This window comes from Haematobia irritans, chromosome 1 (assembly GCF_050003625.1).
Source record: "Haematobia irritans isolate KBUSLIRL chromosome 1, ASM5000362v1, whole genome shotgun sequence".
Classification (NCBI taxonomy): domain Eukaryota; kingdom Metazoa; phylum Arthropoda; class Insecta; order Diptera; family Muscidae; genus Haematobia; species Haematobia irritans.
Genome location: NC_134397.1, coordinates 77112010 through 77135017, shown reverse-complemented (window position 1 = coordinate 77135017; position 23008 = coordinate 77112010). Strand labels below are relative to the sequence as shown.

Sequence of the window (23008 nt, the reverse complement as noted above, 5' to 3'; positions counted from 1 at the left end):
ACGGACGGACGGACAGACGGACAGACGGACACGGTTATATCGACTCAGGGACCCACCCGGAGCATTATTGCCAAAGACACCATGTGTCTATCTCGTCTCCTTCTGGGTGTTTCAAACATATGCACTAACTTATAATACCCTGTTCCACAGTGTGGCGCAGGGTATAAAAAGCTGAGAAAGCGAAAAATTAAAATTTGCTTCCTAGAAGCAAGTACACAAAACCCCAATTTAAAAGAGAATTGTGTCTTAAAAGTTTCCTTACTTGTATTCTCCGCTTCTTTGGCTCGGAATCAATACCAAATTTTTTAAGGTAAAGACAAAATCTTTGGAACCGGGTATGCTTTTTTTTCAGTGTATGTCAGAACCATAAAGAGATATGTCAATTTCGATTTATATACAAATCGGTTTGTAATAATCCCCATCGGTCTTCCGATTCTTGTCTTCCTTAATTTTTTTTAATCAAGTAACCATCTTTTACTTTGAAAACTGAAAACTTTTTAAACTGAAATTTATGTTAGCAAAGAGCTGATATATTTTCTATTTAAATTAATTAGTTGCGTTCCTTCCTCTTGCTTTATTTTAAAGAAGCCATGACTTTGGCTTTGAAATAAAGATTTAAATCTATGCACTAAAGTAAACTCTTTTCTGAGTGTGGGCTTTTAGTTAACAGACACCTTAAACTAATCAAAGGTGAACGACCCCAATGGTACAAACACCTAGCAAAATTATAATATTTCCTATTAACCCTTTATCTACCACTTATGTCGAATACTTAAAAAAAAAAAAAATATTGTCACAGATGTCCTTACAAATGCGAATTTTTCTTAGCGTGAAAGACTCAATTCTCTGATATAAAATTTTTTTCCTTGTCCAAAAGTCGATAAGCTTTTCAATGAAGTCGTTTTGTGCCTATAATTATGTAATCCGATTTAAAAATAGGTTTTTTTGCATGAAAGAAAACTTTGTGTGAATAAGATCAATTTGGTTTTAAAAATTCTGGAAAATTCTTCAAAATTTATGAAATTTTCTTTAAATTGTGTGCATCTTGACGGCAAAAAAAAAACGTTAAAAATACATTCAAAAAAGTTTACTTGGATCCAAATATTTGGAACTTTTTTTTTAAGAATTTTGGCAATAATTCCATACAAACAAATACTAGTTTAGAAATCTAAATTATAACTCATACTTCAAGGAAGAAAATGTTTTCTAACTTCCAAAACAAACTTTAAGCCAAATATGCAAAATCTTCAAAGTAAGTCTCATGGCGATTTCGATTGGGAAAAAAGATGCAACATTTTCGAAAGTGATTGCTATATACGAAGGACACTGTCATAGATTTTGGATCCTGTATCCCTCATAATATTATGAATTAACAATAACTTTGGAATGATACTATCATTTGGGCGAAAATACAATGAGGGAAAAAGTAGTGTAACCTCAATGCAACACTTTTTTTGCGAATCGAAAACGCCCTTAGCCTATACTTGGAGTGATTTTATCTTAACTTTAAAGATTAAATATATATTAATGAGTCTTAAAGACGATTTATTAATCAGAAAAATGTTGTTCTGTACTTTAAGAAAAAAATTCCTTAGTTCAACGATATATACAACTTTATCGAAGAGATGCAATTCTGCAAGATTCATGTCCTAAATTTAATGAAAAAAATTAAAGCAAAAATTATAAACTTTCTTTTAATTAAAATTAGATTTTTTTAAAAGAAATTTGCCTTTAATATTACGTAAATTGTAAGTCTTAAAATTTAGGTTGCTTTCATGTTAGGTCAGTATTTTTTTTTTCAGTGTGGGAAATGTCTTTCATCACTTTATTTTAACGATGATTTTTACTTGGAATATACAATAATTTCTATTTGAGTCTGATTTTGGAACTTTAGGTTTTAGTTAACACGGGTTTAAAGGACTTTGATAGCACACGAAGAAAACAGCAGTAAAAAGACTGATTTGTTTCCTACACACAAAATTTTTTTTTCTGATTCAATCACGAAATTAATTGATCCAATTAATTTTTAGATTGAAATGTGTTCAATCACAGAAATGATAGTATCAATTAAAAAATTAATTGAAGGTCAATTAAAAATTAATTGATCCAATTAAAAAATTAAATGATACTATTAATTTTTGTGATTGATTTTTGTTTCAATTAAAAGATTTGTTGAATCAATTAAATTATTAATTGAATATGTTTTAAAACTCAATTAAAATTTTAATTGGAAAAATTTTCGTGAAATATTTTTCTGTGTAGTATCGAAAATCAAAATTAAAAGAGATTTGTGTCTTAAATTTATCCTTATTTGAATTCTCAGCTTTTTTGGCCGGTATCAATACCAAAGTCTTTAGAGTAAAGACAAAATCTTTGGAATATGGCAAGATTTTTTTTCAGTGTACAGAGGACAATCGACAACTTAAAAAAAAAAAAATATTCATATAATCTCATGTGTAGAAAATTTTATTTATGCATAGGTATGTATACAATAGTTTTACAATATTAAATTGAGCCGACGGGCTTTTTGGGCAGCAAATAAATCAATGACTTCTTCAGTCGGCACATTTATTCAGTGATGAACCGACATTAATGCCAATCCATTGAGTCTACTCTCGCTAGTCGAATTTCTAAGATACGTCTTTAATCTCTTCATTGTTGAAAATGATAGTTCGGATGAGTACGTAGTAACTGCAGGAATGGAAAATGCAGTACTATAGTACTTTTTTCAATACTTTTTCACCCCGGTCAGTACCGTAGTATCCCCGCGAATGATTTAGTACCTTGTGTTCAGAGAATGAAGCCGACCCATTTTTGTCGGCGGCGGCTGATACTAATTTTTTGCCTCCGGCGGCGGCGGCTTGACGGCTAAGTCGATATAAATTTGTCTTATCGGCGGCGGACAATTATCCATAATAAAATCAATTTGATGTTATCCGAATGGTAATGAGATTAGTTGTACAACTTATCTTCCAATCACATTTACATTTAATTCAAATGTTCTGAGCCAAATTTTTGCAGAATTATTATAGCAACTTGATACGGACGGGTTTTGGGTGGAAAGTTTAACATTTTGACAAAAAATGCAACCATTATTAATAATTTTTTCTGATTCAAATCAATATTTTCGATTAATTGGCGGCTAACTTTGAGTCGAGATTAGTCGACAAATTCGGCGACGGCGTCGACTGGTAAAAACTAGTCGGCGGCGGCTAAAATCGGCGGCGCGACTCGGCGGCTTCATTCTCTGCTTGTGTTTAGACATTTTTGAGTCGATATCCGATTTATGGTACAATATCTTTGACAAAATATTTTAATATTTTGAGAAAGTCTTTATCAACCTTATTTGCTAATAGTCTTTTACAAATATGGCAAAACAGACATGTTCATGTGGGAAGAAAATCTCGATTTTGTAAAAGACATAGTCAAAAACAGGATTTTATTGATCTTCAAGAATGTTTTAGTCGAAAAAAGAATGCGATTCTATATTATCGATTTTTTATTTCGGTAGAAAATGTTGTCAAAATTTTATTTCAATTGAAAATTTTGTAAAAATTTTATTTCTATAGGAAATTTTTGCAAAATTTTATTTCTATAGAAAAAATTTTGCAACATTTTTTTTCTACAGAATTTTTTTGCAAAATTTTTTTTTCTACAGAATTTTTTTGCAAAATTTTATTTCTATAGAAAATTTTTGCAAAATTTTATTTATATAGAAAATTTTGTCAAAATTTTATTTATATAGAAAATTTTGTCAAAATTTTATTTTCTTTAAAATTTAGTCTCTTGACAATAATTTTCCAGTGAACTTTTTGTAAAAAGTACCTTTCCGCTCAAAAAATACATTTTTTGTACTTTCTTAAAAATTGTATTTTCTATCCCTGAGTAACTGGCAAATTGACCCAAATTTTTAAAAGAATATGCACGTTTGGAAATATCTCTTTAATGCACTCTCCAAGTGCTTCCATCGCTGAATTAGGCAGGTTTTGCGCCATTTCATTTACACATGTATGTTTGGCTATTTCGTTGTTGTTGCTATGGCTAAACAAAGCGAGTCATGTTCACAAAAAGAACAACAAACACAAATAAAAAGCAGAAAGACATTTTCCAAAAATGAAATTTGTTGTGCGAGAACAAAAACAATTTGTTTTTTCGGCCGTCGTTCGACGGACTTTTCAACTAGTATTCTATGATTTGTGCAAGTTTTATAGGTAATAGAGGTCTGCACAATTCCATTTGTAAATGCAGAGTACACGTGTACTTGCTACATGAGTACATCTATTTGAGAGAGTCGCACAATAATTGGTACACATTTTGATGAACACCAAAAGCCACGAGTAACTTCTTGTTGCTACTCTGATGTCTTCACTACCAACAAACACATATTTCTCTTTCTCTCTTATTGAAGTGTACTCAGAGTGATCACGTCGAGTATGTTGCGAGAACAAAACTTCATAGAGTACTCCATGTACCATGTGCAGTTTCAGAAATACAAAAAAACAGTCACTCTCCAAAATATATGTTTTCGGTTTGTTATAAAGAACGGCAAACGTTAATGTAAGTGTGTGGCATACATAAATATATGAAATATGTGACATACATACATATTTATGGTTAGTAATAATGGAAAGTTTTGCTTCGCACATAACTGAGAAATACTTGTGGTACCACGTGAAGTGAAGAGAATCCATGTTGTACTTTTTCTCAAGTTCTTACATTTGTATTGTTCCTTTTTTTCGGAACACATATTGTTTCGGATAAGTACTTGGTGGTATTTGACAAGCAAGCGTTCTCTTCACATCACTACTTGCGCTCTGAGAGAAAGACAGTGTATGTACTATATTCGGCAGCGAATTGCATACATGTAGTGAAAAGTTATTCGATGCAGACCTCTGATAGGTAAGCGTTTTTCAAAATAAAACCTCCAGCTTTTCTTCAACATCTTCGATAAGATTTTTCTATGCAGCTAAAAATATATATTTTTTTTATATAAAATTATTCATTCATTTCGGGGGGGGGGGGGGGGTTTGATCCCCCTCATCCCCCCCTGAATACGGCCTTGACTGTTAGTAAAAATAAAAAAAGAAAAAAACAACAGTATTTAACGTTAGATTTAATTCGGTAGTGCAAGGGTTAATGTTTGTATCCCTTCACTTGATATCATTGATTGCCTCATAATATTCGTAATATGGCAACACCCGATTATTGCAAGACAGAGAGAATAAAAAGACAAGAGGACGAAACTGTAAAGCGAAACTGCGTCAGTAGGTGGCTGTCATGAGGAAAATTTCTCTAATATCATGCAGTTTTTGTCGGCGCTTCTCTCAAATATCATACAGTTTGCGTCGGCGTCACCCAGTTTAGTTCTCTGCCGGCTTTACGAAACGTAAGGAAAAGAGGATTTAGAACCTACTTTGTAATAACAAATGTTCTTTTATATAAATATTTTCATTCTATTCAATTTTTTGGCAGACAATTTGAAATTATAACTGCCGATGCCTTTATAAACAATTTATCAAAACAGCGCTTCGACCGCAACGTAGGTAATACTAACGCTGCAGGCATTGTGCGACATCTATACGGTTGACATTTGTTGTTTTTGTAGAAGAGAAATTTTCGTCCTCTTGTCTTTTTATTCTCTCTGTGCAAGAAACCAAAACAAGTTTTCGCTTTCATCCACATGGCCTGACCAGAGAGAATAAAAAGACAAGAGGACGAAACTGTAAAGCGAAACTGCGTCAGTAGGTGGCTGTCATGAGGAAAATTTCTCTAATATCATGCAGTTTTTGTCGGCGCTTCTCTCAAATATCATACAGTTTGCGTCGGCGTCACCCAGTTTAGTTCTCTGCCGGCTTTACGAAACGTAAGGAAAAGAGGATTTAGAACCTACTTTGTAATAACAAATGTTCTTTTATATAAATATTTTCATTCTATTCAATTTTTTGGCAGACAATTTGAAATTATAACTGCCGATGCCTTTATAAACAATTTATCAAAACAGCGCTTCGACCGCAACGTAGGTAATACTAACGCTGCAGGCATTGTGCGACATCTATACGGTTGACATTTGTTGTTTTTGTAGAAGAGAAATTTTCGTCCTCTTGTCTTTTTATTCTCTCTGGCCTGACGAAGCAAAGAGTAAACGGATTACTCGTAAATGCGTTTAAATCGTAGAACGTCATTTTCAAGTCCATAAAGGAATTGTGAACTTCTAACCGAAGTTTACCATAATCACCACCACCATCACCACCGGCGGCAATACGTTTGTTTGGCAGTTGGATTTCTCATTCTCTCTCGGAGACTAGTTTTTATTTTGTTTTCAATGGTCGTGTATCTTGGCGGCTTTAAGAAAACTGGCTGCAATTTTTTTCTGTTTTTGTTGCTGCTTCTAGACAAAGGCAATGCGAAAAGATGAAGCTGAAACGACTTTGTTGCAAAACGTGTTTGTGAAAATTGGAATGCAATTCGAACAAAACAAAATCCCATGCCAGCCAGGGGCGTAATGATTTAGTACTTTCATATAAATGATCTTTTAACGGGGCTTATTTCACTGAGTCTAAACGCCAATAGACAATAATAAATTAGACTTTGAATTTGAGTTAGTGAGCTTGGGGTATGATAACCAGGTGAATTGAGTTACATTGCCGCTAATTAATGGGAGACTGGTATTAATATCGAGAATTGAGCCGGCTTTGCAAACGATTGCTATAAGTTATTGTGTACTACCAAGTAGATGGCCACCCAAGGTTTTCTTACCGCTCTATCATCGAACACGTGTAATGTAATAAATCAAATTTTCCATATGACTTTATGGATCCAAAATTCCTTTAGATTTTCAATTTCAAGCAACTGCTATACCAAAATATGAACAGATCAAAAATTTCTCTAGATTTCAAATTTCAGCCAAATATTGTTGTGAAGCCAAACATTTATTGTCCTTAAAACACGATTTTTTTTTAGAATAGAAGACGCATTTTTCTGATATAAAGTTCTTTTCCTGTCCAAAAGTCGATAAACTTTTCAATGAAGTCGTTTTGTCCTTATAGTCAAGTGATTGGACTTAAATTGGGTATCCTAAAAATAAAAGAAAATTTTGGTGACAGTGAAGAAAAATGCTGAAGAAAAATGCATGAAGAAAAATGCTGAAAAAAACGAATAAATTCAACTTTGTTTCCTACAATCAAGATCGCAAAACTTAAATTTAAAAAAGAATTGTGTCTTAAATAGACTTTGGAAATAGAATTTGGAAATCTTTGGAACCGGACAAGCTCTTTTTCAGTGTAAATGAAGTTTTTATGTGCTCAAAAAGACAAATCGCTAGACCAAGCCATATATGAAAGAATACACTTCACATTTGCCACGTTTATTTTTGAGCTCAAAGCAAATGTAAGGCAAATGGAATACAAATTGGTGTATCAGCATGAAGTTAAATTGGGAGATCGGACTACGGAAACATACACACACGCAAAAAAATAATTCTTTCCTCCCAAACGAAATTTTAGACAAACAAAGTTCGTTTCTCATTTGCTTTTCGCTGTAAGGAAGTGTATTTGGAAGAAAAGTATATACTTTGTGTGATAAACGTTTATTCTTTTCCAGGATGTAAAGACAATTTCATAAAGACAAACTCAAAAAAAAAACATTGTTTTCTTGCTAATTGCATTTTCCCTCACATCTTTCTCACATCCACGAGGTTTTTTAGTTCTTAGCACCTTTTTCTGTAATACCAACAATGTAGAAGAAATTATACGATTTTATAAATTTTTAAAATTTTTTTACCTTTCGCCTGGACTGAGAATCGAACCGCGGACCATGTACTTTGTAAGCCAACACACTAACCACTGAGCTATGTACCTGTTATTGTCATCAATAGATAAATATCCATATAAGTTATATTTATATAGCATAGCTTGCGGCGCCCACGAACCGAATAAACAAAGTTTATTTAACAGAAACAAACATTTAGTTTGGCACCGTGGAGCAGTGGTTGCTACGTCCGACTTGCGTGCCAAGGGTCGTGGGTTCGACCAAAGTTTTTTTTTGTTTTGTTTGTTTTTGTTTTTTTACATATATTCCAGATATGTTCGGAAGATTCCGAAAAAATGTTCAACATTACATTGTAGTATATTAAATTTTAAACTGTAAAATGTGTCTTATTAAAGACCTAAAGTCAGAAAAGAACAGTGTTTGATATAAACGAAAAGGAATGTGTTGTTATTTCAAAAATAAATTTTTTCATTGAAAAAATTAAAATTTTGTAACAAACAATTTTTTTTTTGGTGATAAAAGTTTAAAATTTTCGAAGCAATTCAAAAAACTCTAACAAATGAAAAACGTTTTCGGTTCACGTTTCCCAAACGTTTTTTTTTTCTTTGCGTGCACCATATTCGGCACACCTATATATGGTCCTAAAATACCTCTAGGTTTCCTATTGAAAGCAAATCGAATAAAAATTTCGGTGTCTAGATTTTCACGAGGTCAAATCGGGGTCGGTGTATATGGGGCTTTGATATAGCCCCGGTTGATATCAACGAAATATTGCATACTTTTTCTAGTTTTAAGTCTACCCGATTGATTCATCAGACTATTCAAGGGCCAGGGATATGCTTTTTTGTCATCCATAGAAATATATCATGGCTAACCAGAGTCCAAACTAAACTTCCGCTCGGGCCTCCCAAAAGTGAATTCTGTGTACGAGGTTTGCCTTTTATATGGCGGGATTGGGCAACACTAGTGTTGGAAACTGCCAGACTGACTGCTCTATCGTAAAGTTTGATATTTTTGAGGTTATACGTACTCAGAATGATTTAACCGAACGAGCGCTATTTTTTGTTGTTTACAGCTACTGAAAAGAAAAGATTCGACTAGCGTACATTGAATATTTCATGAACATTTGACCTTCAAAAATTGGTTTGCGTTGGATCCCACACAATTTGTCAATTGACCAAAAATAGGGCTCGTGTCGATTGGTCGAAAGAAATGCTCCAAAAATATTATCGCGCTGCTTCGAAGGTTAGGTTAGGTTAGGTGGCAGGCTCACTTAGACTATTCAGTCCATTGTGATACCACATTGGTGAACTTCTCTCTTATCATTGAGTGCTGTCCGATTCCATGTTAAGCTCAATGACAAGGGACCTCCTTTTTATAACCGAGTCCGAACGGCGTTCCACATTGCAGTGAAACCACTTAGAGAAGCTTTGAAACCCTCAGAAATGTCACCAGCATTACTGAGGTGGGATAATCCAACGCTGAAAAACTTTTTGGTGTTCGGTCGAAGCAGGAATCGAACCCACCATTGCACCACGGTGGCTCCCGCGCTGCTTCGAAACACGTCTATGACATCGTGACAGGTGATGAATCGGGGATTTACGCGTATGAGCGAGAAAGTAAACAGCAGTCGGCTGCTCGACACCTGATGAAGCGATTTATTTAGATCTAAAATATCTTTAGATTTCTAAATTCAAACAAACTGAACAAAAATTGCCTTCTGTAGATGCCCTAGAAGTCAAGAAGAAGAAACTATACTGAAGTCAAATCAATTAAAACTTAAAATCTGCTTTGTCGGTCTATTTAAAAAACAATAGACATTAAGTCAATATACCCGTATAATGCATTTTCGATAATCTGTTTGCGTGGAGCATTTTCCGATTTGTCACAGGTCCAAGGCAGTAAATAAAAAGTCAAAAAGGGCCACACTTGCATCTTGTCCCTGGATTGAAAACGAGTACGTACGCCGCTGTTTCTATGGTGGACTAACAAAACGCAGCTAATGCATTTCCTCAAACGACAACGACAAGTATACAAAGTGTATTTTGATCCCATAAGACGTCAACTACATAAAAACAAGTTTTCTCGTTCGTTAATCTGTTTACATCAACTAATAGAAGTTTTGGTCAAAAGCATAAAAATAACCAGCAAAGAGAACCGAATCACTGTGTAAATGAGCGACTCAAAAAAGAAAACAAACATTTTTGTTTATAATGAAGTAAGGCAAGAGCAGCAGAGAATATTTGGCTCCATCAGTTGCTTTTCGGTTGCATAAATTTTTATTCGCCAAAGACAGAGAGAGAACAAAAACTTACTCTCATATTCTTTACGATTGAAAGAGAGTGAGAGTAACAACAACTTGATCGGCAAATGAAATCGTAAGTGATCATAAAAGAATCAATAAACTCCAAGAAATTCTCTCATGCATAGAGGAATTTATGCTCCAAAGTTTGTAACACAGATTGATCTCCACATCGTAATCACGAGCGATAATCATATACTCTCGCACATTTATTTTTGTGTACATGAAACGCACGTTTATTAGCAAAAACAATGGAAGATGAAGACGGGAAAATGGGCGACGTCATACCAAAAGTTGCATTTACGGTGTTCGATACATACACGTTCGTTCATTTTTAATTTGCAATATTTTTTGTTAAAAACTCACAAATGATGTTAAATTTTGTGTAAATAATAATGAGAAACTTTTGACCGATTGTTCTACGTCATTCCCTGATATAAATTTCTTTTTATTCTTAGTTTAATTTGTGGAACAAAAAATCATAAACGACACGTTTGCATCGAACGCCGTCAATGGTTTGATACCCTCTGCTGCCATTTTCCCATCTTCATCTTCCATTGTTTTTGTTTATTAGTATGCACAGGCATCACAGCGAAGTTACTTAGCTGCCTTCGTACACAATGGCCCCAAAGTCAGCGTCGAACATATTTTGCTGTTTATGATGGCAGCGCGTATATGTTGAAGTGCTGCTCCAAAATCAATGTTGCTATTTTGGTGCCTGTAGATTTGGCTACCGCGTACTCAATGCACTTAACAGCTGTAGTTCATAGCTGTATGCATGTTTATACGCAGGTATTCATTTTATTCAAGTGTATCATAGGTTGTCCCTTAAAAAATTATTTTCGATTTAAATTTAAACTTTCAAAATGCTTTCTTTCGAATGTAAGGTGGGTAAAAGAACAAATGTTTTGAATCAATAAAAATGTGTTTTATTGATGTATGTATTTCCATTCGGTAGTCCAAATTTTTACCTGCAGCTTTATATAAATAAACCGAACCAAAAAGGCGGTTTATTTATATACTATCGTAATATTAAAAAATGCCAGTTTAAAAATCCCAATTATAACAGGCTCTTTAACGTAAAAACTATTTTCTTACTAAAAAAAATGAAAACTAAATTAAGGATCTCAGCCTATACCCTGCCAACATTTTTTGAATTTGAGGGCGCTTCTGAGAATACCCACCACGTCGAAAACAATCGTATATGACATCCAAAACTCGTCGGAAAAGCGCCGTCACTATTGAGAAGTTGTACCACACCAAGTTACTACAAAAAAGTATTGCATGAGTCCAATTATTAGGTGCCTTTTTTAATATATTTAGAACGACGCCAATAAGAGCCCCTTGAAACAATCAGAAAATGTGCATTTTAAGATAGTTGTAAAAGAATCATTGTGGTCAAGTAAAACACGATTGTTTAGATGTGTATTAATTTGATTAAACATTTATAAATTCTTATAAATAGAACATTTATAACATTATCACAACACATTTAACATAATTTTTTTCATTAAAGGTGAGTATTAAGTTCGAGTTTAGCCGCTAAAATCGCGAAAGTGAAAACTAAATAAGTAAGAAAAATGCATGAAATTATACATATTTGTTGCAAATTTTATTATAACTTGATGGGGAAAAGCCCAAAGCAAATTTTCACAAAGTTTGTATTCCTAAAAATGGATTATTAAAGAAAAGTAATCGTGAAAAAATGACGTTTTTAGCTGCTAAACTCGAACTTAATACCCACCTTAATAATAGAATGATGTTGATTTACAAGTGGCAAGTTACATGTTGCAGCGTCTATCAGCCAGTATTTTTATTCTCGATGGAGGCATTATCGATTTTAAAATTAATTATAAGAAGCTAGTTGCGCTTGGTGTTTCACAAAATATAAAATGGCTCTTGTAACAATAGTGATGGCAAAATACTTTCATGTACATTTCATACGCTTCCCCCATCACAGTTGGCGATTGTTGCAGTGTCACGTACGAGTCTGTAGTAGCGATGAGGATGAAATGAAAGTTTGAAATGCTGACAGGGCATTTGAAGCTTTTTATACTCTACACACAAAATTTTTTTTTTCTGGTTCAATCACGAAATTAATTGATCCAATTAATTTTTTAATTGAAATGTCTTCAATCACAGAAATTATAGTATCAATTAAAAAATTAATAGAAGGTCAATTAAAAAATTAATTGATCCAATTAAAAAATTAATTGATACTATTAATTTTTGTGATTGATTTTTGTTTCAATTAAAAAATTTGTTGAATCAATTAAATTTTTAATTGAATATTTTTTAAAACTCAATTAAAATTGTAATTGGAAAATTTTTCGTGATTTTTTTTCTGTGTAGACCACATAGTGGTCAGGGTATAATAACTTTGATCTGCCACAAAAATCTGCCTACCAGAAATATTAATTTTATACCCCATAAAATATATACCGTTCGATTCAGAATAACCTCCTGAATAGATCTAGCCTTGGTGTCCTTCCGTCACAGGATTCCGGTCGCAGTTATTAAGCAATTTTTATTAAATTTAGTACTGGGAGTTTCTTTAGCACAAGGACGGTCGCTATTGATTTTGGAAAAAAATCGGCTCAAATATAGATATAGCTTCCATATTATGTATCGCACGATTTCGACAAAAGGGGTAAAATTACGATTCTTTTCTAAGCGATCGTAGTCAAATCTGGAACAAAGTAATCTAATTTACCATTCTTCAAGTGTGCAAAATTTCATCGAAATCCGATCAGATTTAGATATAGCTGTCATGTGTATGTATCGCCCGATTTTCCCAAATGTGGCCATTAACACCTTATAATAAATAATAGCCGATCTCAAAGTTGTCAAAATCTAATTTTTCATAGTACTACCTTCATAGTACTATACCTGCAAAGAATCGTCAAAATAGGTTCAGAGTTAGATATAACTCCCATATATATGTATTGCCGATTTTCAAAATTTAGCAATAATATTAACCGCTATTACTTAAATTTAGCACAGTGTAACCTTCTCTGATATCAACCAAACCTGCAAAATATTATCCGAATCGGTTCAAATTTAGATACAGCTCCCATATACTATATGTATCGCCCGATTTTCCCCAATTTGGCCATAATAGTTTATTATCCAAATTTCAAATTTAGACGTATTAGGCGATCTTATTCAGACTTGCATATAGCTCTTACATAAATATATTACCCGATTTTCACAAATTTGGCTGCATTAACCGCACTAATTGAGCAACTTCATCTTTTTTAAAAAAGGACTCAATATTAGTGGCATACTAACTTTGTAGGACTAAAATCAAGTATAGCTCCTAATATCAGGCATTTATGTTCAGATTGAGATAATGCCCCCATATACATTTACCACTTAATTTTCTTAATTATGGAAATACAGTATATCTCCCAAACCAATTTCAATAATACACCACAAATGCTTTTGTTTATTAATTCAGTACGGGTGATTTAGGGTAGGATATAGTCGGCAACGCTCGACCATCTACATTACTCACTTCTTTTTATTTCGTTTTTAAGAAAAGAAATCAGTTCTGTCGGTTTTTAGTTGAGATTACAAACAATAGAGCACACCCTAATATTCATGCACAATCGAGTTTCTCAACGATGTAAGAACGAGTATTTTAGGTTTTGTAGTGAATGTGATTCGTGTGTTTGGGAATTCGCTGTGGCGATCCACCTACCCCACCACCTGTTGGGGTGCCTGCCACTATGACGCTAGGTCGTCGATCGTTTTGTGTGTTGTTTGGATATGCACGGGCACTGAATAGTCGATGAGCGTTGTGTTTTTGTTTATTTCTGCCAGTGTGCTTTGGCGCTTCGGCTTTGGTACATTGTTTATCGGCAGCAGATGCGTCGACGTCTTCGCGTGCCATAAACAAGTCTTTGTTGTTTACTTTTTTCCTTCACATTCGATCATTATAGGCTTAAGAATGCTGCAGTCGGCATTGGAATCTTGGTAGCCACAAGCCCCCATTGTAGACGCCGGCGTTTCGGTCGGCATCGATGTTTCAACGAATTCGTTATTATTACCGATGCTGGTTTTGTTTGTTGTCGACCATATGGTTTCGTTGTAGTAAATTTGGTTACTTTCTGAGACGTTGACGGAGAAATTTCCGATCAGTTTAAGTTTTTCATTTGCCCCGAACGCAAGCAAGTAAAGAAAATTTACGATACCTTCCTTCCTCAAAGCACACCAACAAAAAATTATAACAACAAATACAAGAAGCAATTAATTCCTCAAAGAAGTATAAGAAAAAAAAGCAACTTTTAAACGCGTTTACACGGTACGGCACGTTTACGGTTAAAAAAAGTTAAAAAAATATATTGAGAAAAAAGTGAACAAAAAAAGAAAATTAAAAGAAATTCTTTTTCAAAGTATGGTTGATTTTATAAAATTCTTGTGTTTTTTTTGTAATTATTGGCAACTAAAAAAGAATAGCCCCTTTATCCGAAAATCCTCTAGAATAAGAAAAGAGAGAGAGAGAACATGAAAAAACAACAAAAAATCTAATGTATTGTCATATCGAGAGGCAAAGTTTCAAATAAAAAAGAAACAGAAAAAACCGTTATAAATACAATCCCAAAAACAAAGAACGATCATAACACAGTCGAAAACCACTGCATATTTGCAAAAAAGAAAGAAAAAAATTTAAAGAAATTAATATTGACAAGAGTGTAGTTTTTTTTAACCTAAAGCTGAGTACTATGTTCAGTGTTCAAGCTGAAAACCAGCTTGTTTTCACGGTTACTTTTTTTTAATTAACTAATTTAGAAATATAAAATTATTTGCAATCAATTCCTTGGATCTTTTCCATCCATTATTTGGCAAGACTCGATCAAAACATAATCGTCTTCATAAATATATTTGTACTTTCAATTTAGTGTTTTGGTGAAAAAACCGAACATAGTACTCACCTTAAAATGGCAAATAGCTAAATAATTCTAGAAATTCTTGTCCTGCTTAAATTAATTTTATCTATTTTTTCAATAATAAATTATTATTAAAAATTTATGGGTGTTGTGAAAGAGAATTGGATTTTAGTTTATTTAAAAGTTATGTTATTGTTTGTTTTTTTTTTTTCGTTGCTGCATTCAAAATGTCAGCATGGCCACATGTACTTGTTTTTGTTTAACTTTTAATATTAAACAAAACAACTTATTTGCAATGTTTGCCAAATGAGACATATGTATGTAAATTTGTATGGGGCCATGTAAAACAAAACAGATCAAAAACTTCTACAAAATTTTAAGCTAAGTTTTTGCTTAAAATTTTTAACCATTACTTACACTGATAGAAAATATTCTTTTAATACAAATTCCATTCCAATGAAAGAACCAAAACAATTTTGTAATTCCAATGTGGATTTTTCTTTATGTTAATGAACATGCCTTAACGAAATTATGCATACTGTGAAAGATATTGATGTTTTTCTTAATTTAATGATAAAGTTTCTTTATAGTAATAAAAAAAAAAAAACAATTCCTATAAATTCTATCTTTATTTTTTTTTTATAGATAATTGTTGAATTTCATCAATTTTAAAACAGTTTATCCAAGCTTACAATCGTTAAAATGATTTTATTTTTAAAATTTTTATTAAATATATTTGGCAGAAAACTGAAATGGAATTGAAATTTTTCATCTTGTGAAAAAAAAATTATCTAAACAATGAATCATAGCTTTTGAAAGAGCTATACTTTAACATTTCATATATTTTTTGATATTTTCCACATATTTTTCTAAACGAACATTGATGAAGTAATATAAGATTTTTTGGAACATTTACAACAACAAACGAGAAAAGGATTCTCAAACTTTAAAGCATTTGGTCTTTGGTAATTCCACACTAATAGAAAAAGTTTCGTTATATTAACGAAATGTGTCGTTAAAAGTCAGCTAATGAAACAAATTCGTTAATACAACGAATTTTTTCGTTAATATAACGAATTTTCTGTCAATCAACGTAACGTTTCGTACTATTAACGAATATTTTCATTGTATTAATGAAAATGTTTCGTTATATCAATGAAAATTGTTCGTTGGCTGACTTTTACTGAAATTTTCTTTGTGTGCAGATTTGTCTTTTTCACAGTCTATGGTCTATTATTTCCAAGATAATTTTACACAATAAATCTTAGAAAACCCGGTTTATCGAAACAAAATAAATGATTATTTACAAAATTTTGTTTAATTAAATTAACAATAAAACTAAGTAAAAAATATTAAATACAAAATTAAATTGAATTGAAATACATCAGATTAAATTAAATTGAATTGATTTATTTCATTCGAATCCAATCAATTGTTTTATATATTTTTAATTAACTTATAAATTTTAAATATTTATTTAGATACATTTCAATTTATATTAAAATTAATTCTGTAATTAATCATTTGTAATTTATTGAATTTAATTAATCTTTTTTTTTAATTTACTATTATTTTAAATTAATTTAATTTGATCTATTTTAATTAAAATTAATTTTGTTATTAATTAATTTCAACTAAATTAAAATCATTTATTTAGATGCATTTCAATTAATATTAAAATTAATTCTGTAATTAATCATTTGTAATATATTGAATTTAATTAATCTTTTTTTTAATTTACTATTATTTTAAATTAATTTAATTTGATCTATTTTAATTAAAATTAATTTTGTTATTAATTAATTTCAACTAAATTAAAATCATTTATTTATTTAGATGCATTTCAATTAATATTAAAATTAATTTTAAATCATTTGTAATTTATTGAATTTAATTAATCTTTGTTTTTTAATTTACTATTATTTTAAATTAATTTAATTTGATATATTTTAATTAAAATTAATTTTGCTATTAATTTCAACTAAATTAAAATCATTGCCAACTAATTTCATCTAATATAATAATAATCTCATTTAGTTCTGCATATTAAATTTAATTTAATTAATTCCAAATAAATGAAAAGTATATTAATGTAATATCCCTACAAGAAATTAGTGCAAATTTCCACTAACGGACTTATCACAGAACTGGTACAGGTGCTCCAGTTAGTTGCAATTTTTAAATAGTCGTAATTTATTGATATCCGTATTGAATCTACACATTTAGTGAAATAAAACAAGTATATACAGCAGTAAGTTCGGTCGGGCCGAATCTTATATACCCACCACCAAGCAGTTAACAGGTTGGCTGATAAGTCCCCGGTCAAACAAAGAAAAACACATTTTTTGTCAAAATTCGTTTTTATTATTCAACATAGTTCCCTTCAATAGTGATACAACGATTATAACGACCTTCCAATTTTTTGATACCTTTTTGGTAGTACTCCTTCGGTTTTGCCTCAAAATAGGCCTCAGTTTCGGCGATCACCTCTTCATTGCAGCCAAATTTTTTCCCTGCGATCATCCTTTTGAGGTCTGACAACAAGACTTTTTTCTCCTTCATATGGGGCCGTTTTGACGCGATTTCGACCTTCAAACGCTCCAATAACGCCATATAATAGTCACTGTTGATGGTTTTTCCCTTCTCAAGATAATCGATAAAAATTATTCCATGCGCATCCTAAAAAACAGAGGCCATCACTTTGCCAGCGGACTTTTGAGTCTTTCCACGCTTCGGAGACGGTTCACCGGTCGCTGTCCACTCAGCCGACTGTCGATTGCACTCAGGAGTGTAGTGATGGAGCCATGTTTCATCCATTGTCACATATCGACGGAAAAACTCGGGTGTATTACGAGTTAACAGCTGCAAACACCGCTCAGAATCATCAATACGTTGTTGTTTTTGGTCAAATGTGAGCTCGCGCGGCACCCATTTTGCACAGAGCTTCCGCATATCCAAATATTGATGAATGATATGACCAACACGTTCCTTTGATATCTTTAAGGCCTCTGCTATCTCGATCAACTTCATTTTACGGTCATTCGAAGTAATTTTGGGGATTTTTTGATGTTTTCGTCGGTAACCACATCTTTCGGGCCGTCGCCGTCCTCCGTGCTCATTTCACCACGCTTCAATTTTGCATACCAATCAATTATTGTTGATTTCCCTGGGGCAGAGTCTGGAAACTCATTATTAAGCCAAGTTTTTGCTTCCACCGTATTTTTTCCCTTCAGAAAACAGTATTTTATCAAAACACGAAATTCCCTTTTTTCAATTTTTTCGGTCTAATGGGGGCTATGCCAAAACATGGTGGAATACACACAATATTCAGCACATCTATGTTAATTGTATTGTAGAATCTATACCCCAAATTGGAGGGCCGGTTTATAAGGGGGCTATATCACAATGGACTGAATAGTCTAAGTGAGCCTGAATCGTAATCGGGCTGCCACTTTAACCTAAGGGGGCTATATCAAAAACTGTACCGACACACAATATATACGTCACACCTCCTACACTGTTAGAAAAATATGTTTTTCATATGTTCCGATATAAACAAAATGTGTTTCGGGCACGATTTTAAACCACAATATATTTAAGTGCGAACATGTAATGTTCCTAAACTAACACTAAATGTTTGGGACATCTATGTTAATATGTTAGAATATATTATGTTTGGGGCATCAATGTTTCATAAAAATCATATGTGTGAATACAAACATATATAAATTTACAAATTTCGACTAAACATACATATGTTGTGATATTTTATTCAAAGCGACAGAGAGAGTATAGAGAGAAATAGAGATGGAAACCGGGAGAGTTGACGAAAGATATCAATATAACACAACAAAAGAGTCAAAAGAGAACAATTTCTGTGAAACCGCTTGTATGTTGTTTCGGAAAACTGTTTTATGATAAGGCCAAAAATTTCATATGTTTAAGTCTAAATATTATTTAATTTCAATAATGAGAATATACATTCTGAACCAAGAGAATAGACATTTGAAAAACAAACAGCTTATGTTTTCGCCTTGAGAGCAGCATTTTATGTATGTGTGGACATGTGTTTTGTTTATCATTTTGGCATTATGGGCACAATTTTTTTCTTGGTTCGTTAAAAGAAATCAGGGGTCTTCATAAAAATAACGAAAGGGCACTATACTCTTTTTAGAGTTGGGACAGTAAAATGAAATAAGGAGGAAATAGTGAAAAATTACACAGTAAAATGTAAAAAAACAAACTTTAGTTCCTCTTTATTAAAAAGTAGTCCACGAGGAGTTGACGGACACCATCAAATATAAAAGCGGGCATTAAGTTCGAGTTTTACAGCTAAAACAATTTAAAAAGTTTATTTTCTTTAAAATGAATTATTAAAGAAAAATAAAAGGAATTTTAGAGCGATGGTGTTAAATGCTAGTAAAAAACTGTTCACTCCTAAATAAATTTATGTTTATATTATAAAATTGTGTATGTATGTTTATACTCGACTCCACGTTCTTCTTTTGTTAGTTTTTGAATTCCTTCCAAATTTTAAAGTTTTGTACAAAAACAGTTTTTTATTACAAGATTGTTATTTTGCAATAAAAAATAATATTTTATCCAAAAATCAGTCAATTTCGTTTATATCAAGCACTGTTACTGACTATAAATCTTTAATAACACACATTTCGAAGTTTCATTAAAAAAAATTAATATAGTATAAATATAAATGTGTAAATTAAAAAAAAAAAACAAAAAAATGTTCGGTCGGAGCAGGGATTGAACCCACGACCCTTTGCATGCAAGGCAGACATGCTAACCACTGCTCCACGTGGCAAACAAATGTATGTTTCTGTTAAATAATGTTATGTTTGCATGGGCTCGTGGACGCTGCAAACTATGCTATATAAATGTAACTTAAAACGATAATTATCTACTGGTGACTATAACAGCTACGTAGCCCAGTGGATAGTGTGTTGGCTTACAAACTGTATGGTCCTCGGTTCGATTCTCCGTGCAGGCGAAAGGTAAAATTTAAAAAATTTATAAAAGTGAATAATTTCTTCAACATTATTTGTATTACAGAGAAAGGTTCCAATAACTAAAAAATTTCGTGGAAGTGAAAATTACGAGTATGTTAGGGAATGAGCACAATCGTGTTTGGGAAAAATTCTTCCAAGCATATAATATTTTTGGCTCAAAATGCTTCCAAACATATAATATGTTCACATAAAACAAACATATTAATGTTTCGGCAGTATGCAATAATATATGTGCTTCCTGCAAAATATGTTTGGAACATATGTTAAAGAAGCGATTTTTTTTGAGGGTGTAGAATACCTCTAGATTTCCAAATTTCAGGGATATTGGATAAAAACTACGGTTTCTATAAGCCCAAGACCCTAAATCGGGGAATATGTATACCCCCATCACCATTCAATGGTGGTGGGTATAATTATCAGAATAACCTATTGTTCGACAGTTCGAATGCGATTAGGATGCTCAAAATGAAACAGATTTCCAAGAGTTAGTCCGAGAGTGGTTCCTGAGGACCTGTCTATGGGATGCTACTGCTAAATTGTCCCAAGAGGTGTGCTTTGAAATTAGTCCAGGACGTGTCCTAAAGTATAAATTTACCCCGGCAATGACAAACCCGTGTTAAAGTGACCGGTCCCTTCCATACGTTTTGACCAGAACTGGGACTGGTCCATACACACCAGAGACTAGTCTTGTACCGGTCCTTTGGTTGTTCCATTTCCCGAAGGGATAGTTCAACTAGGCATAGATTATTTTAATCTAATTCGTTCGAATCCAATTCAATTTGTTTCCATTTAATTTAATTACTATTAATTTTAATAAAAGCAAATTAAAATCGACTTGAATGAATTTGATTACATTAAGGTATTCCAAGTTGAAGTACGTTAAATTGGATTAAATTCACATACATTTAATTCATTTTGGAAATAATTGAATTAAATTAAATATGCTAACTTAAATTAGATTATATTCAATTTAATTAGGTGCCAATAATTGTTATCTTGTTAAAATCAATGATTTAAATGATTAATTACAAAAATGCTTTTAATTAAATTTAACTAAAATTGATTAAATAGGAAATTAATTTTAAATAAATTAAATTGAAATGCATTAAATTAATTTAATTATAATGAAAATTCTATCAAAATTAAAAGTAATTAAAGTAAAAAACAAATTAATGATGATTCGAATGAATTACATAAAATTAAAATATGCCAAGTTGAAAATTCATAGAAATTTAGTTTTCTTTTCGTATTAATTGAATTAAATTAACAATTAATTAACAAACTATATTAGATTATATTCAATTAAATTAGGCGTCAATGTTTTTAATTTGCTTAATTATATTAAATTGATACAAATCAAATTAAATATAAAAAATTAAATTAAATACATATAAGATTAAAATTAAAATTAATTATATTAAATAAAGACAAATTAGTTTGGATTACAATGGATTAAAAAAGTATTCGCAATTAAATTAGGATAAATGTAATGAAATTCATATAAATTTTATTGAATTCAAATGATTTAAATTCAAATAAATATGTTTAAAAAAGAATATTAACTTATATAAGATGCCAATGAAAAGGACAAATGAATTTAAAATTCGATATAGGGTACTAGGTGTAGTTCTCCCACTGTGCCATATTGTTAAAGAACCATCTTGCTAATTATTGTTTATCAGCACAAAACCATAAACTCTGATTAGTTGTGAAATTAGCAAATTAATTTCAAAATTAAGTCAAAAATAAGCAGAAATGCCTTCAATGCTTGTGTAAATTGGAGAATTGTTGATCACAAAGAAATTATTTAATATCAATACACCATGTTTTTTTTATGACAAAAATACAAGCAGTTTTTTTATGAACAGATAATTTTCAAACAAACAATTTTTAATTTGTATTCTATAGCCAATGATATAATATAAAACCCATCATAAAATATCTATGAAGAATATGATGATGTGTTGTAATTTGTTACCGGAATAGAGATTTTTTTTATTAGATTTTCTTAAGAACGTTGATTTGAAAATGACATCTTTGAACCGGTTGTAAAAAAAACAACAGTTTTTAAGTCCAGCGTTTTAAAAAGCTAAACAAAAAAATTTCAAATATCTTTGAATGTGTTTTCTAAACAATATTGGGTGTGTTTTAATTTTAGTATGATCTCAAGTTCAAAACAAAAAAAATTGTGGGTAGAAAGATATATTTCTGAAGTCGATAACACTGTTCTCATGACATTTTAACGTAATTTTGTAACGTCACAGGTATTGGTCCTAAAGTCCGGAATGTAGCCCTTTCGAAAGACAGTTTTGCCATGTCGATAACATCGTCCTGCCAAAAATTTCACTAACAATAGTTGCTATGCATTCCTTATGCGGAGAGGAAATGTAAATGTAGAGTGAAATCATCCGAAACGTTGTTTGTAACATTGCAATAATATATGCATCAATTAAGGTGCTAATTTAATTAATATTTCGGTTATACAAATTTTGCCATAAATATTATTCTACTACAACAAATTTCAATGGGTATCAATAATAATAACAGGTTTACCAAATTAGAATAACATTTTGATTTCATTGATACTGGTCTTTGAAGACGAGTAGCATTTAATGAAATGTAATAACAAATTCTACAAAATTGTGTATCGTTTAATTCCAACAGTAGACAATTTCGACCACCAATCAGTAATCGTAAGATTTTGGTTATAGAAAAAAAAAAAAACAAAATAATGAAATTGCTAATTTAGTTTGTAAACCAATTGACAATTTCACTATTTAATTGATTCCAGTAGTATACAGAGCAATCGTCACATTTGCACGCTGAGAAGGAATATGATCACCCCAACCATGTTTCAAGAGCATAATGTTACTTTTTCACGGAAAACATGTAACATTTTTGTCGAAACCATGTTATTTTCTAGGAAATCATATACCTGATTTCGAAAAGCATTTTATGTGTGACGAGAAAAGAATATTTTTACGACCAAAATGTCACATGGTCGCCGCAACATGGTGCTCTTG

At 31.7% G+C, this 23008-nt stretch overlaps 1 protein-coding gene across 13 annotated transcripts in view; it reads left to right on the top strand.

Moving 5' to 3' along the window:
• The window catches only part of mtd (TLD domain-containing protein mustard), a 467609-nt gene that overhangs the window by 137652 nt on the left and 306949 nt on the right, over nt 1-23008 (top strand). For 3 of the 13 annotated variants that reach the window (XM_075290860.1, XM_075290859.1, XM_075290857.1), the window contains exon 1: nt 14200-14466. The exons of 3 other annotated variants lie outside the window; for them this stretch is intronic. The gene's annotated coding sequence lies outside the window, so the exon portion shown is untranslated. Of the gene's footprint in view, nt 1-14199; nt 14467-23008 lie in introns of those variants that run through there. 7 more of the 13 variants (XM_075290862.1, XM_075290863.1, XM_075290861.1 and 4 more) reach the window with 3 other exon arrangements.